Raw genomic sequence first — 17785 nt, forward strand, 5'->3', positions numbered from 1 at the left:
TTTTTTTTAAACTGCTTCCTGATACAAATATGAAACTATGAACTCATTTGTTTTAAATCAAACATTACAAATTATTTTCTCCGGCATCCTATCATCTGTTTGTCTTTTATAGTTTCTGCACTGTAATCTTTCTGACTGCAGCCCATCCTGCATGCTGCCCTTCACCCACTCCTTTAAGTCTCAGTTAAAAAAAAAAAAAAAAAAAAAAAAGACAGCTTCAGGAATAGACAATATTACAGCTGAACTGCTAAAAGCCTATGGGGCAAGTACTATCAGAACATTAAGAAAAATGTATAAAGTATGGGAACAAGAGGAGGTACCAGATGACTGGCTAAAGGCAATAGTTATACCAGTCCTGAAGAAAAGAGATCCTGCTGAGCCAAATTATTATAGACTATAACAGGGTTCAAAAAAGAACTAGTAAGTTCATGGAGGATAGGTCCATCAATGGCTATTAGCCAAGATGGGCAGAAATGGTGCCCCTAGCCTGTTTGCAGAAGTTGGGAATGGGCAACAGGGAATGGATCACTTATTGAGTACCTTTTCTGTTAACTCCCTCTGGGGCACCTGGCATTGGCCACTGTTGGAAGACAGGATACTGGGCTAGATGGACCTTTGGTCTGACCCACTATGGCCATTCTTCTGTTCTTAGGTATAAGCTTATTATCAATACTGGAAAAATCATGATGAAAGTAATTGTCAACAGATTAAGGCCAGTAATAGGCAGGAGGTAATTCCCCTTGTGCAGACTGAAGTTCACCTCTTCCTCACAAACTGTTGCTTGTTATTACTTTAGACTAATTACATGTGAAATGCTAAATCATGAAATTGAAGTTGCAGGAAGTGATGATGTAAAAGCTAATCTCACATTACTTCAAACGTTTATTTATTGTATTCTGTTGTGTCACTTTGACCTTTTCCTACTCTGGTCTGCAAGTGGTAAACGCCCTCAGCAGGAGCCCTACTAGAAGCACTTCTGAAAGACAAAGACGGCTCTTCTGTTTCACTTGAACAAGTTTAAAAAAAGGTAAAGACTGAAATACAGGGAGCCATCCAAATCTTACTTGTTTGCAGACTTGGGGAATAATTTAAAGCAATTTTTAAAGGACTCTCTCACTACGAATTTTGTCGTTGGAAAGATTTAATATCTGTATTTAAAAACTTACTCACTGAATTAGTCACAGTCCTAATGTAAGGTACAGTGGAGAAAAGAAAGACGAGAAAATAAAGCTCTGCTGGGACCTGCTCTGCACCTCTTCCACCCCTCTAAAAAGAAGTCCCAAAGCTTCTCTTCCTCCTAACACACTCTACTTTATTGCTGCTCTTCCTAATTCCCCCCCCCCCACACCCAAAAAACTCCCGGGGCTGATTCCCCGCTACTGACTCCTAATTTCCAATAAAAAAATCCCTAAAACGTCTCCCCAAACCTGTGCTCCCCCCGCGCCCATATAACTAATCCCTACAAAGCCCTTCAAACTGCTCCAGCGCCACCTCCTGCAACCCCCTCCCTGCCGCCTCATCCCACCCCGCAAACACTTGGAGCCCCCCCACCCATACTGCGCCCTGCTGCAGCTCCTTGACCGTTGCCTACCCTAGTGTCCCCCCAAATCCAGGGCCAGCCCCGCTCCCGAGCCTCCCAGACAGGGGGGCTGCCCTGGCCGCGGGGGCGCCCCCTCTGGTTAGGGTCTGCTAGGGAGACCCCGACTGCGGCGGTAACACTTGGAGGAGCCGCCGCCGCCGCCGCCGCCGCCATGTTAGGTCGGGACGCTGAACTCGCCCTCCGCTGAGCGGGAGCTGGGGCGGGGAGCGCCCCCGCCGCCCGGCTCCTCCCCGCGGCCTCTAAGTCGGGCTGCGGGCGGTCTGGAGGGGGAGGTTCCCCGGGCGCATGGGGCGGCCGCAGCGCCAGTGAAGGCGGGGGAGCTTCCTCCTCGCAGCGAGTCTCCGTAAGCAGAGCGCGTCCGCATCCCTCCTCCCCCCTTCGCTGCCCGGTTCGGCGGCCCCGGGAGGAGCAGGGGGCTCAAATCCTTCCGCGCCGGAGCGGCTGAGGAGCAGGTGAGAAACCAGCCGCGCCTTCACCCCTGGAGAGACTGCGGCGGCGCCCGGAGAGCGATAGGCCCCGGTCCCTCCTCTCCGGAGCCCCCAGTCAGCGTGGCTACCTCCCCTGCCCTGGGCGAGCCCCTTCCCCGCCGCCGGCGCTGTGTGCCCGGCAGGACGCTGGGCGGCGTCCCGCCCCCTTCCCCTTCCACTGCCCCCGTTGGATTGACAGAAAGTTCCCGGTAACTTTTCCCTGTCCAGCGGGGAGCAGAGCCCGTATGTCTGGCCTGGCTGGGGGGTGGCTGCGCCCCCGGGGACTATCTGTGAGGTGCGGGGCGCTGGTGGCTCCCCTCTACCCTTCAGTCCCGTTCCTTGCAAGGGTGGCAGCGGCTGCTGTCTGTTGGCCGCTTGAAGCCTGGCAACAACTGTTCTGGGGAGAGGGGTCTCTGCCTTGCCTGGCTTGGTTTGATTGAAAACCACAACGTGTCTCACTGTTTTGCGAGGGGGTGAAGGAGCAAACGAGTTCATTGGAGGCTCCACTTTTCATTTTCACTTATCACCCCTTTCAGTTTCCTCGGCATTTCAGCTCCCAGCATGCGCCTTGGAGGAGTATGGTCAAGGTTTTTTTTTCCTTTTTCTCCTCGTAGTTACTCCAGCATATGTTTTACACTGGTATTCACGGAAGAGCATTTGTTTCTTGACTTTAATTTTGATCACCTTGGCTCATAATAAGCCATATCCAGCATAGCATGGGCCAAGGTTGAATTGCTTTTTTTGTCAGTTCAGTGCAAAAATACCCAAAACTGTGTTAAAGAAGTAGTGTGTCTTGAGAATGTAAACCGGCAAAGTCAGGAAATTGAAAATTGATTTCCAAATCAACTAATTCAGCCCCACTGTCTAATTATTATGTAGTATTGTGTATTCCATTCATTGTTAGGCCTTATTATATCTGTGTGTCTAGCTGAGGCATGGTTACTTTAAATGGCTGAGTTTTTTATATATTTTTCAATCATAACACTTCACTAAGTCGTCTTTTATATGTATTTTAAAAGAATATAGAGAGAGAATGCATAGGCCTCCAATCCTACAAAGGCTTGTCGTTAACTTTATACACTGTCTGTAGTCAGTTTGACTTGAATGAGACTGTTTGCACTGCATAGAGTTACTCATGTACCTGAGTTCCCATAAGATAGGGGCCATACTATATATGTGTGTGTGTATGTATGTATATACACACGCACACATCTTATGCCTCGATTGAGATGGATATATTGCAATAAATGCAAGCAAGTGCATGTAACTCCATACAACCTGTATGCGCACTGACAACGCAAAATGCAGCACTTCATATCAATGTGCGATGTAACGCTATATAACTTTATTCTCAAGATAGATTTCCCCAAACATACCGAAGAATTTTTGTCCTCATTTAAAACTGAGTTTGTTTGTTCATGTTAGAATTAGCTCTTTTTTAAGAGATCCTAGAGCAAACCTGTCTGAAAACAGTTTGTAATGTAGAGAATATTGTCAGGGAATGAAGTTGTTTTGCCTTTTTTACATGCTGATAGTTTCATAAAACTAAATAGAACTTTGTCATTTCTCACACAGAATTAACGTTTGGTCACAAATCCAAGATGTGAAACTTCAGTGTAAACCATATTTTTTTCTTTTAGAAAATGTAAGAGCATGAAACAGACATTTACAATAAATTTGCTTTCAGATATAGTGTTAGTGTCACCACCAAAATTCAGTAATACAGTTTTAACACAGCTGTTTCTGCTGATTTAATAAATTGCAAAATTGACTCCTTTACTGAACAGTAGAACTTTGGGCACGAGCCTTACTCCTAAGCATGTACATAACATTATTTACAAATGATTCCATTGAGTTCACGTGCATAAAGCTAAGCATATACAAAACTTTTGTATAATCAGGTACTTGATATGTAGTCCCGGGACAAGGTAGTGTTTGACATAAATGAAGCTTACACATCAGAAGGACTGTATCAAGTTTCAAAGAAAAAACAGTACAGTGCATGCAATTAAGTTTACAAGAAGAAAACTTTTGTGTAAAACAGTTGACAGTGATTGTTCAGGTCTTTTGTTTGGTTTTTATAAATCTTTCAGTACTTTGGACTCAGATCCTGAATTTTTGAAGTTGATCGATGTCAATGGGAGCATGATTGGGCCCAGAGTGTATATAATTTGTATTTTATGTTGTAAAGTGGATTTATTTTTTTTGTCCTCAATCCATCTATACCTGCAACTAAACTGGTATTTTAGCTCTATAGAAACAAAGAACTACATCAAAAAAATATTTTTAAACTGCCAAACTTTCTTAAAGGGACAGGGTGGATGAGGTTATATCTTTTATTGGACCAACTTATGTTGGTGAGAAGGACAAACTTCTGGGGTTACACAGAAGTTTTCTTCAGGTTTGGGAAATTAAGCAGCTCTGGGTGTAGTATTGTTCATGGGTTACAGATTACAAAAGCCATAAATGCAGTGTGTCTATTCAGTCCATGGTTTTTAGTGTCTAGCAAAGTTATGAATTTAAGCTTCCAGGCTCATCTTTTGAAAGTGTTGTGCAGGTTTCCTTTGAAGATGAGGACTTATAGATCAGATATACAGTAATTTCTTTCTTAAATATGGTTGATAGCCTTTAGGGGAAAATATTGCAATTGAAGTGTTGTAGAATATTGGGAAACAGTGCAGTTGGCATGTAACTACAGACACTAAATCTGGTATATTAAACCAAAGTAATATAGAACAGCAGAATATATTATTTGAAAACGTCAATTTGTTTTTTTTACCAATATTCATGTAACATAACGAGCAAGAAAATTTTCTGCTCTAGAAAGCAATTTTTTTGATTAGATAGGAGGCTTTACCTTCTTGTTCTGATATGCAGTATACTTCCAGCAACTCCAAGAGAGTAAATCAGAACTGTGTTCTCAGTTCCACTGTGGTAAATGTATGGTGTTGTGACAAGTTAGTAAATATCTGTTTTGTGACAAATATCAGTTTATATAACCAAAGCTTTATGAATTAAGTGGTAACATGACTTTATGTTCTATATTTTCTGTTGTAAAAACTATGTATGGACAAAAGAAAAACATAAGCAACACGTTTTCGGTGGACTAGTCCAGATGTTGAAGCCACTACTGGGAAAAGTAGGCTGTTTCATCTTTATTCACTGTTTGTTGAACTGACTACACTAACTCCATAATCTAAACAATTTGAACAAGCAATTTGATGTTAAGAATTTAAAAATTAATGTCAGTGCCAAAACAAACACTGTATCACAAGAACACTAGATTATTCTACTAGGTTTGACTAAATGAGCTCTGTCAAATAGCATACTGCTTCTCTCTCTCTCTTCTCCCCCTCCCCCATCCTCCCAAAAACCCAAACAAACATTAGCTGTGTTTGAGAGGTTCTAGAAGAAAATGCTCTGAGAACAGTTATTGTAAAAGATGTTAATACTCAGAGAAGATTCAGCACAGACAGTGGAAATGCAGTTTCCCACACCACCCTACTAGTGTGATGTAATCCTTCTCCTGGAGTCATCGTCTTTGAGTGAGAAGGTAGGCTAATGTTCATGTTCACTTAAATCTCTGGCCTCTCTGGGAATGCCAACAAGGGTGCTATTTATAATGGTGGCTTTTGTGTTGTGGCAATTGCTGATTCTTTTTATATAAACCGCTTCACAGTTATGGTATGGTAACCACTTTCTGTGGCTTCTGTGCTAGGAAAGATTCAAACCAGTGACTGAGATCTCAACGGCCCTATATTACATAATTAGTTGTCACCTTCTGTAAAAACAAATCTGGAAAAGTTCCCAGGTGTATTTTCAATTTTATGGTAATGATGCTGTTTTCTTCTTGGTCAAGTATTTAGATTTAGGGCTTGGCTACATTGGCACTTTACAGCGCTGCAACTTTCGCGCTCAGGGGTGTGAAAAAACACCCCCCTGAGCGCTGCAAGATGCAGCGCTGTAAAGTGTCAGTGTAATCAGGGCGGCAGCGCTGGGAGTGCGGCTCCCAGCGCTGCACTCTACACCTGTAAGGGATGTGGTTTACAAGCAGCGCTGGGAGACCTCTCTCCCAGCGCTGCGGCTCTGACTACACTCACACTAGTGCTGCCGGGGCAGCGCTTTGAAATTTCTAATGTAGCCAAGCCCTTAGTTTTGAAGGGCTAAATCTTGGTTCTGTTGAAATAAAAGACTCTGCTAGGGCTCATCTAGCAAGCAACGTAAGTTTTTACGTAAGCACACTAGTAGTCCTATTGAAGTCAGAAAGACCACTCCCATGGATAAAGTTAAGCATGTGCATGGCTATTTCCATTATCAGGGGCTAAGATGTTAGTAACAGAAATAAACTTGTTTATAAATGGGTTTTATATTAATGTTTTTGGTTTTAAAATAGTGCTTTCAAGATATCAAAATATTCCCTCTACAAAAGTGTAAGTGTGTATTAAAAAGCAGATTAAAGCATAATTAAATTGACATTGAGAGAAACTAAGAACTTTGGAGCAATAGCAAATAACAGCTCCTCCCCCACCCATTACTTCAGGCAAAAGTTTGAGTAAATGGATTGGCCTTGCCACGTGCCCGGGAGATCAACAGACTTAGTTTCAGTGTATAGTTGTCTCCTTAGGGTATGTCTGCGCTACAAAATAAGGTCGAATTTATAGAAGTCAGTTTTTTAGAAATCATTTTTATACAGTCAATTGTGTGTGTCCTCACACTAGTGCATTAAGTCAACAGCTTGCGTCCACAGTACCGAGGCTAGCGTCGATTTCCGGAGGGTTGCGCTGCAGGTAGCTATCCCATAGTTTCCGCTGCCCATTGGAATTCTGGGTTGAGATCCCGATGCCTGATGGGGCAAAAAGTGTCGCGGGTGGTTCCGGGTACATGTGGTCAGGCCCCCCTCTCCCTCCATGAAAGCAATGGCAGGCAATCGTTTTTTGTGCCTTTTTTCCTGGGTTAGCTGTGCAGACGCCATACCATGGCAAGCATGGAGCTCGCTCAGCTCACCGTCACCGTATGTCTCCTGGGTGCTGGCAGACGTGGGACTGCATGGCTACACAGCAGCAGCTCATTGCCTTTTGTCAGCAGACGGTGCATTACAATTGGTAGCCATTGTCGTCATATTCCTGGGTGCTCTTTTAGTTGACCTCAGTGAGGTCAGTCAGGGCACCTGGGCAGATATGGGAGTGACTCAGCAGGTCATTCCCATCTTCTGCCGAGCACTCAGGAGGTGATGGCTTGCACTCATACTGCACTGTCTTCTGGTGAGCAGCCAGGAGATGATGATGGCTAGCAATCGTAATGCAGCATCTTCTGCCGAGTACCTAGGAGATGACAATGGCTAGCCATCGTACTGCACCATCTGCTGCCAGCCTAAGCTGTAAAAGGTGGAGTGGCTCAAAACAAGAAATTGACCTGATTTGTGAAATCAATGGCCAGCTAAACCCAGGGTTTTGAGTTCAATCTTTGAGGGGGCATTCTGTATGACAGTTGTTTGTGTTTCTCCTTGATGCAAAGCCACTCCTTTTGTTGATTTTAATTCCCTGTAAGCCATGTCATCAGTTGCCGCTCCCTCCCCTCAGAGCAATGGCAGACAATTGTTTTGCGCAAAACCAGGCAAGGAGGCGACGTCAGCGCAGTGACGAGAGTGATGAGGGGATAGACATGGTCAGAGATTTCTCACAAAGTACGGGCCGGGCAATGTGCCCGGGCAATGTGCCCCAGCAATGTGCACATCATGCTGATGCGCTCTGCACGGTCACCTGTGCTGATCAGCTTGCCACTTTGGCCAAACAAGAAATGAAATTCAAAAGTTCATGGGCCTTTTCCTGTCTACCTGGCCAGTGCATCTGAGTTGAGAGCGCTGTCCAGAGTGGTCACAATGGAGCACTCTGGGATAGCTCCCAGAGGCCAGTACCATCAAATTGCATCCATACTACCCCAAATTTTACCCAGCAAGGCCGATTTCAGTGCTAATCCCCTCATCAGAGGTGAAGTAAAGAAATCGATTTAAAGAGCCCTGTAAGTCCAAAAAAAAAAAAGGGGGCTTTGTTGGGTGGACAGGTCCAGGGTTAAATCAAGGTAACACTGCTAAATTCGACCTAAACCAGGCCTCAGGAGTGTAAAAAAAATCCACACCATCAAGAGATGTAGCTATGCCAACCTAACCCCTGATGTAGATGAGAATTCTTCCATCGACCTAGCTACTGCCTTTCAAGGAGGTGGATTAACTACAGCAGTGGTTCTCAAACTTTTGTACTGGTGACCCTTTTCACATAGAAAGCCTCTGAGTGCGACCCCTCCTTAAAAATTAAAAACATGTTTATGTATTTAACACTATTATAAATGCTGGAGCCAAAGAGGGGCTTGCGGTGGAGGCTGACAGCTCATGACCCCCCATGTAAGAACCTTGTGACCCCTTGAGGGGTCCTGACCCCCAGTTTCAGAACCTCTGAACTACAGCAACAGGAATACCCCTCCATTGCTGTAGTGTTTTTAAGAGTATACAGACCCTCGTGGTCTGTCAGGCAACAGGAGAAGTTAATTCCAAAATCAAGGACCTTTCTCTGAGAGCTCTAATGTCCTGATGTACCACAGTGGGGATTGTCATTGAGAGTGCCTTGGTTAATCTCAGCTGTCAGGACTGAGGATGGGGATTTGTTTTGATTTGTTTTTCTTGTCAGGAGTAGTAATATGTAGTGTTACAGGATATGGTTAGAGAGTGATGAGGAAGTAATGACCACTAAAACCTCAGACTGATACTTATTTTTCAATTTCTTGAGTACTCTAGGAGGCTGCACAGGAAATTAGATAACTTTTTTCCAGTGTGGCTTTTTCTGTTTGCATTTTGGGGGTGGAGACAACTTGCTGGGTTTCTTGTGATCTTGAATGTGCTTCAGATGTGTGCTACACGTTAGGATATTCAGATCATGTCTACGCTACCATCTATGTTGCTCAGCAGTGTGGGGGAAAAAACACACCCAAGAGTGACATAAATTTTGCCGGCATAAGTGGTAGTGTGCCCAACACTATGTTGGTAGGAGAGTTTCTCCTACCAACATAGCTATTGCCGCTTGTTGAGGTGGTTTTATTGTGTTGACAGGAGAGTTCTCTCTCATTGGCATAGAGCGGCTACATGAGCAATCTTACAGCAGCACAGCTCCATCGGTACGGCTGTGCCATTGTGAGCTCACTAGTGTAGGCATGGCTTCAAAAATGTTTCATATGAAAGCAAACTGTTGACCAGCTCAGCTATGTACACTTTAAATACTGACGCTGCTGCTGCATTTAAAATGATTCTTCACACAAATGGTTGGTACTTCAGGGCAAAATCTCCTGTGGATAAATCTGCATGCCCACTGAATAATATCTGGTGTAAAGAACACCCAGTAGAGAAGGATGGAAAAGAATAAAGAACTTGAATAGCACTTATCTACCTGGCCTGATTCTGCAGATTAACACATAAATAACCTTACATGAGAAACTCCATTGATAAGGTGGTGGTTCACATGAGCAAAGTTACTTTGTGTGTAAATCTTTGCAGATCAGACCCATAGCTCATTTCTGAGGAAATTTGTGGGAGATGTCCTTGTTAGCAATCTGATATTTAAGGCTTGTTAATATTACTATAGAAACAACCATGCTGGAAGAGACCCAGGTTCTCCATTGTTACTGTCTCTTCTATGCACATGTTTCAAGCACTTCCCAGTCTCATAACACAGATGAGGCTATAATTATGTTTTAATCATACCAGGAACTTCATGGTACAAATATAGCCAGGGTCTCATCTGCTTTACAATATATGTCTGGCCGTTTTGAAAAAAAAAACAGGAATGGGAGGGTGGGGGTAGACAGCTGAATTGGTCATGATGCACCCTTTAGTTCAAGGGTGGGCAAACTTTTTGGGCCGAGGGTCACATCTGGGTGGGGAAATTGTATGCAAGGCTGGGGCAGGGAGTTGAGGTGTGGGGCGGGGTGCAGAAAGGGGCTCAGGCAAGGGATTGGGGCAGAGGAGGGGTGCAGACTGCGGGATGGGGCTCAGGGCATGTGTGTAGGAGGGGTGCGGATTGTGGGATGGGGCTCAGGGCAGCGGTTGGGGCGCAGGATGCTCTGGGGGCTCAGGGAAGGAGGTTGGGTGCAGGAGGGGTGCATGGTTCAGGCAGGGGGCTTAGGGCAGGGAGTTGGGGGGCGGGGTGCAGGTGGGGTTTAGGCTCTGGCCCAGTGCCGCTTACCTAAAGCGGCTCTGGGGTGGCAGCGGCATGGACCAGGGCCAGCACAGGCTCCCAGCCCCAGCCTCGCGCTGCTCCAAGAAGCGCTGCAGCCCCTGCGGGAGGGAGGTCAGAGAGCTCTGCGTGTGCTGCCCTTGCTGTGCCTTCAGGTACCTCTCCCAAAGCTCCCATTGGCCATGGTTCCCTGTTCCTGGCCAGTGGGAATGGCGGGGGGGGGGGCGTGCCTGGAGGCAAGGGCAATGCTCCCCAGCCCGGGGGCTGCAGGGATGTTGTTCAGGCCACTTCTGAGAGCAGTGTGAGGCCTGTGGCGCCACAGGGGGCAATCGCGTGGACCGGATCCAAAGCCCTGAGGGGCCGGATCTGGCCCGCGGGCTGTAGTTTGCCCACCCCTGCCTTAGTTGCTTCTCCTAAGCCAAGCTTATGACATGCTTAGCTTTGGGAGGAAAACAATACAGTGCTTGGAGTAACTGCTAGAACTTTTAAAAGCCTGTTTAATACACTTACAGTTTTATTTGTAAGAACAAACAAGTGCTTGTTGATGGATGGTATTTAAAGAGTAATTAAATAACAATATTAAACCTTTATCCACCACAATCATTAGAACTTCTTTGATTTCTTTGGTAGGACTTCTATTCCTGATTGTGGATCAATTAATAACATTCTAAAATAAGTATTGTTAGGTGTTTTCAGTCAATGAAACAAAATTGTTAGAATTTGACTTAAATACACAGGAAAAGAAATTTAGAATTAGGGCTGGGTCACTGTTTTCTCCTTTCATATAATCTTTAAATTTCCATTAAAGCTTATGAGGTACACGCTTTCACCGCCTTGGAAAGAAAAATCTCAAAAGTGATCATACCAACCTTGCCTCACTTCAATGAATGCATGCAACATATATACATGACATAACATATTAGTGTTTGTATTACTGCTATCTAAGGGTAGAAAAAGGAGCATTTACTTTAACCAATAACACAATGTCATGTAAAGGATGTTCCATTAAGGAATTAATCTAGAACTATCAGTTAAACTGATGGTCTAATAACATAGTGGCCTCTTGCATTTGTGCATGTACTATGTAAATATACGTATTTGAGGTCTGCCATTGCCAGGCCCAGATGAAAGAATTTTGGACCCCTGTACACCAAGGAAGGTGAATCCTCTTCCCCAGTTTCTATAAAGCACTCCTGGCCCATATATTCCCCACACCACACAACTCCCAGAATGCCCCTCCTCTCACCCAATACACAAACCCGCAAATGCTGCTATCAACCCTCTATATACCCCAACAACCCTCCACCAGCCCCCACTTATTCTGACAAACCCCGCACATCCCAGAAGCCCTGACATACATCCAACTCACTGCAGGCCCACTGGCCTCAGCTCCTGATACCTCAGCCCCATTGGCTGCAGCCCCCAGCATCCCAGCCCCTAACCTCGTTGTCCCCCAACACTCTACGCTTCCCTCTTAGCCTGTCCCCAGCCCCTCACTCAGCACTCCACTCTCATCTGAAGCTAGGGTAGCTCCTCCTGACCCTGGGTGCCCAGCTCTGCTCTCTCCCTTTGCCTGTCCTGCACTCCCATGGTCCAACACTACTAAAGTTTGGCCCAGCCCCTCCATTCAGACCTGTAAGGGCACCTGTTTTCAGTTTTCCAGCTTCTGTCCTTTCAGTTGCAGTTCATATAGTTTATCCATTGCAGGATACATATATGCAGTATCAAACTGGTAGTGAGCAATGTGGTTACCTTGAGTGTAAGGTTCAAGTCTGGTCTCTAATAGCCAAAAAGATCTACAAGTTTGAAAGACCAGCTGGTTGAAATTGCACATTGCAGAACATTGATGGGAAGAAGTGTGCATGAAAATGATAAAATCTTCTTTTGCAAACTGTTTTCTTAAAGTGTTATGGGATTGTATATCAGTTCAATAGGCAAAATAAAAATGAAAAATGATGAAAAATCTAAAAATGCAAATACATCAAGTGAAATGGTGACTGATCCTTAGCTACAGTGATGTTCATGTAACATTCCAATAATATCACTGCATTTTTAAATTATTTAAAAAAAAACCAGCATGATTTATGAATTGCAGAGTTTGAAGTCCCCTGTTATTTTTAATTTGGGGAAAAAAACCCCCACCTATCTGAAGAATTGTGTATTATTATCAATTTTAAAGAAATCATTTTTCATTTGTAAACTCTGGGAAGTATTTATTTGCTCTTAATGTATAGAAACCTAAGTAGTAGTGTTTAATTATGGTTCTGGCTGAACTAACAATTTATCTATGACCCCGAGACAAGTGATAAAATTGTTTCATAAGCTGTCTTTTCTGGGTAGGTCTGACGTGTGCAAAGAACATTTTTGTTTGCAGCTATATTATCTGTTGGTAGAAGTAGTATACTGTTGTGGTTAAATTTAGGTATCTTTCTTTTAAACACCTGAGAAGTCTGAGCTGCTGTAGGACTTCTGAATGCTATTTTAATTTGATGTGTGCAAGGTGAAATGATGGTTAACCTAACGTAGTCTGCACAATGAAGTTAGACTATGCAGCTCTCTTGTATTTTCTGCCGCTACTATTTTATGAATTATATTTTGAAATGTGTACAATATCTCATCTTTTTAGACTGACTCATCTCATTTTTATATAGTATAGGCAGTATCCGCACAAGTGGATGGTTTACGTTTTTGAGCCATTTTTGTGACAGTTTAACTCAGAAGTTATTTTTATGATGCTTGGCTGAGATTTGGAATTATCATTGATTTCAGCTTCAAGGTCTTTTTAATCTGAAAAGACAGGGCAGACAAATTTAACGGTAAATCCTTCACTTTAAATCCTTTGAATGCAGTGAACTTTAAAAAAAAAAAAAAATCCTTGATCTGACTGACTTCTGATTTGCAGGTCACATCATTTCAGTCAAAATCAAAATAACACTTTCCATCTCTTAAATTGCTCAGTACACCAATTTAATTCTATAATTTTATTAGCTGATTAGGCAAAGAAAAATGTCAGCGTCTAGTGTAATTTGCTGAGATTTTAGCCTACTTGTTTTAGGGCTTGATCCTGTTGTCATGAAAGTCCAGCTGCATTAGGCTTTGCATGATAGGTCCAGATTCTCTGGTGGAATAAGTGGAGGCAACTCTATTGAAGTCAACTTCACTGAGGTATAAAATAAAGAAAAGTTTTATCTGCTTATCCTAGCAGTGAAATTGGCCCTATTTTCTAAAGCCCAGTCTACACTTCAAATTTTTACTGGCATAACTATGTCACTCAGTGACACGCTCTAACGACATCGCAATTTTTTTGTCAGCATAGCTATAGACGTAGCACAGAAGAGTGCTCCTGCTGGCTTAGGCTATGTCCGCTACAGAGCGTATGCTGGCATAACCCCCTAAGCTATGTCTACGCTACCGCTACAGTGGCAGCTGTACTATTGTAGAATAGACACTTCCTACAGGGGATGGAAAAGGTGGTTCTGTCACTTTAGTAAACCCTCCTTACCAAGAGATGGTAGTTAGGTTGATTGAAGAGTTCTTCGATTGACCTAACACTGTCTACGCTGGGGCTTAGGTCAGCTTAGCTATATCTCTCCAGTTGTTAATTTTTCATACCCCTGAGCGACATAGCTGTGTTGACCTAACTTTCCAGTGTAGACCAGCCCTTAGCATGGACACAACCAATATGGATGTAGTTGTTTTTCTGTCAGTATGGGAGCACCACCTTCACAAACATTAGCTGCATTGACAGAAGCCCATTTCTGTCAACATACCTGCCTTTACATTGAGAGTTTTGTCAGAGTAGTTATCAGTCACGCCCTGACATGCTGATGTAACTTTCAAGAGTAGGACAAGCCTAATGTCATTTGGGAGATAGTGTTCCTACACCAGCAGAACTCTTCTGTCTCTGTATGCTGCAACTACAGTAGGGGGCTATGCCTGCACAACTATGCTGACGTGACTATTCCAATTTGTTTTAACAAACAGTATACTGAATGTTTGGAGTTATGCCAGATATCTCATGTTATATAATCATAGTGGTTATTGTTCAAAGTGTTTTATTAGTGGACAACTCTATATAATGTTACCAGGTGCGAAGGAAAATGAAGTGTGTTCAAAGAAAACAAAATAAAGTAAAAAAAAAAAAAAAAAAAAAAAAAAAAAAAAAAAAAAAAAAAAAACTGGACCAAATTTCTGCCTTCCTTTGTTCCAGTGTTCATCCAGAATAACTTTAACTTCAGTGGATGAAGAGATGTTATGGCCTTCTATATCGTTACTAGATTTTATACAGTGATGTCCAAATTGTAAATATGAAGGATATCAAAAGCCAAAGTATCCAAAAGTGTTTACAATTTGAATACAATGCTTATATATTCAGTAGTGTCTTATTAGTTTCTTGCGGTATTTCAACATGCATAAATACAATATTTTTTTTAATGATTCCACCTATTGGAAGCATTCATTTAATAGATCACTCTGATTTCTTTCCGTAAGCACTATATGATTTTACTTGGGGACAAAAAGAATGATTGTAATCATTTGAAATTTTGAATTTTAAAAAAAACTTAGAGCCTAATTTGAGTACTTTTTTATATCAAAATGTTATGGGCATAATGAAATACCATAAAATGTAAGAACGAAGATCCACAAAATTCTCAGTCAAGCATCTGTAGTTCTGCAGAAATCCCACAAATCATACTCTACAGATTCAGCACGTGTTTTGATGCTGATATTGTAGCTTGTGCTGAGTTAAAAGTCAAAGCAGGAGTTTGTAAATTTAGTAGCTCAAATTTAAAAGAACAAGACACAAAAGTAACTTTTGGAATGATGAAATGCACTGAATCTTCAACTCCTCCCCGGAAACATTCTGTACTTGTATCATCTTCAGCTAGCTTAATCTATTGAGACACCCACTGTGATTTTTAGAAACTCTTGCTGCAATTTCTTTGTGAGTAAAGGACATTGTCAATCAACCCAATCCTCTCCATGCCAACCAACTGTGCCCCTTAATGCAGCAATTCAGTTGAATGAATAGAGTTCCTACTTAAAGGATATAATTGGCTACCAGAGAGAGTGCCAAGTTGTTTTAACTTTGCACAAGTGTGAAAGAGTCTTTAAATGGACACTGTCTACCAATGTTGGCCCAAAATTTCAATTGCCAGAAAATTGTAGTAATATGATTGGGATTATGTCCAAATTTATGTGTGTAATATATTATAATCCACTGTTCCTTTTCAGTGCGAGTTCAAGTCCAAGAAACTAGCTAGACAATGCTCCTTGGTCAAACAGAGCTGCAGTATTCTGATCAAATGTGGAATATCATTTTAAAATGGACATTTTTGGGAAGTGCACCACTAAATTGATGGAGAGAATAGAAGATTCATCTGTAATATGCTCCTCCACTATTGAATAACAACACAATGTGTGCTTGAAACACTGTCAGATGTGTGGTACAGTGTAAAAGCAGAGCTGTAGTCTACATGACTAATTTCCATGTGTACTTTAACAGATAAGTGTTAAAAACTGAAATATTATTTAACCAAACTACTATTGGAGAATGCAGTATCTTGGAAACACCTGTGACTGGTGGGAAAACTTAAATTAATTTAAGAAGCTGACCTTGGCAAAATGCAGCCTTATTAAACACCTAACCTAAACATCACCATCTTATTCCTCTTTCCTTCCCAAACCCCTTTGATAAACTGTGTATGGAGAGGGAGAGGACAGAAGTTTCTGGCTGCTTTCCTACTATATGGCTGGCTGCAAGGTAGAAAGAAAACACAGTGCTGAATCCTGGTGCAGTGCCCCTTTCTCCTCTTGAAGTGGTGTCAGCCAGAGGTCTAACACACATCTTTATCTACACTACAGCCTGGAGAGAAGACATGGGAAGAAAGATAGGAGAAAATCCAGGGAGAAGTTGTGGTGTCACCCAGAGGGCCGTGAGGTCTGGGGTGAGGCGATAATAGAGTCAGGAGGTATAAGGAAAGATGGGAATTAATAACAGAACCCATGGGAGGGAATCAAGGGAATAAAATGACTAATTTGTAGAAGTTTGGTGGAGGATAGCTGTTTAGCTACCTATGATGGAGTGAGCAGTCTATGAGTGATATGAGATTGTCAATTGTAATTGCTGTAAAGGCAGCCAGGCTGCTAACAGAATAACCTATTTTATAAATTAAGACTTAAATACTCATTTTTATAGTGTGAGAAATTGGGAGCAGGATATAGGGCAACAGAAAGAACTAGGGTGAGGATGAGACAAAGCTGTCTCCATCTGGCTTCTGAAAGAGAGAATTATCTTTTTGTTTTTACTTTTTGTCTTACCATTTCCTATCAACAGCCTCCTGGGGATGTGCTCTACAATTCTGATCTTCTCTCAGCTTTTTCCATTCCATTTCATCTCTGTGACTATACCAGTGTGTTCCTCTGTGCATTTTTTCCACCAAACAACATCATAGTGGAATTTATGTGATCTTGTCACTTTCATAGCTGCCACAGGGTTCTTCATAGCACCAGTGAAAATGACATGAATTTTGTTAATTTCACTGCTATCTGAAAAACCCAACAGCATCAGAGGACCTGAATTGAGAAGACATCCTGGCCCTTCATTCTTTCACATATGGAATGTTGATTTTTGCAATGCTGATTTTTGCAACCGTAGTGTTAAAACTTAATTTTTTCTTTTGTTTTGAAAAGTTCTGCAGAAATTGAGGGTATAAGCCCCTCACTTGTCAAGGTAATCTTCTTGCCCATAGTGTGTGGGTGGATTCCCCGTCCTCCCCCCGCCCCCCCAGCCCTACACTAAAATGTTAAATTCAAAGATATTGTTTTATAGCATTATTAATAGTCAATTATATTTCCATTAGTCTATTACATTTTATATGTCAAAATTATAGACAGGGATAGGGAAAGACTGAAGTACATTGTGTTATTTTAAAGAAATATAATAATCTAATTGGAAGCGAGCAAAAATGTCATAATGAAACCATTTGGGCCTGGTTTACTGAAAGGCTTGAGAGCACTTAGTAAGTCTGGGTTTATTTTCAAATCTTGGGAAGGGATCTTTGGTTTTGAATGGACAATAAGGCTAAATTCGGTGTGTTTGTATAGATATTGAGAAAAACTTGGCGAGTTTGGCTTTGAGATTCAGGTTTCATTTGAAAACTTCTGTGAACAAAACTGCAGGTTCATATAACCACTGAATATATATAGTCCAATGTATGTCAAATATTGGATGTTTTTGATAACTTTCATATTTTCTTTAGTGTCTAAAGCTACCAAATGGGTGATTTCTGCAAGAGTTCTGAATTTTTGTACTTTAATTAAATGTTTTAAAAGCAATATTTCTTTACAAACAGGCTATTAGAGAATCTCATTTACAAAATAAATGATTCACACTTCACCTGCCAATTTGGGGTGGGGGGGTTGCCCTACTATAAAAGACAAAACAAACTGTTAAGATGATTGAACTGCTCATCCTTTTATGAGCATACATTCAAGGA

General features: G+C 42.2%; 1 protein-coding gene across 2 annotated transcripts in view; it reads left to right on the top strand.

Moving 5' to 3' along the window:
• The first annotated feature begins 717 nt into the window (after positions 1 to 717).
• The window catches only part of YES1 (YES proto-oncogene 1, Src family tyrosine kinase), a 68977-nt gene continuing 51909 nt past the window's right edge, over positions 718 to 17785 (top strand). Inside the window, exon 1 of one of the 2 annotated variants that reach the window (XM_032792362.2) lies at positions 718 to 1027. The gene's annotated coding sequence lies outside the window, so the exon portion shown is untranslated. Of the gene's footprint in view, positions 1028 to 1904; positions 2053 to 17785 lie in introns of those variants that run through there. The other variant, XM_032792361.2, reaches the window with a different exon arrangement.

This window comes from Chelonoidis abingdonii, chromosome 2, assembly GCF_003597395.2.
Source record: "Chelonoidis abingdonii isolate Lonesome George chromosome 2, CheloAbing_2.0, whole genome shotgun sequence".
Lineage (NCBI taxonomy): Eukaryota > Metazoa > Chordata > Testudines > Testudinidae > Chelonoidis > Chelonoidis abingdonii.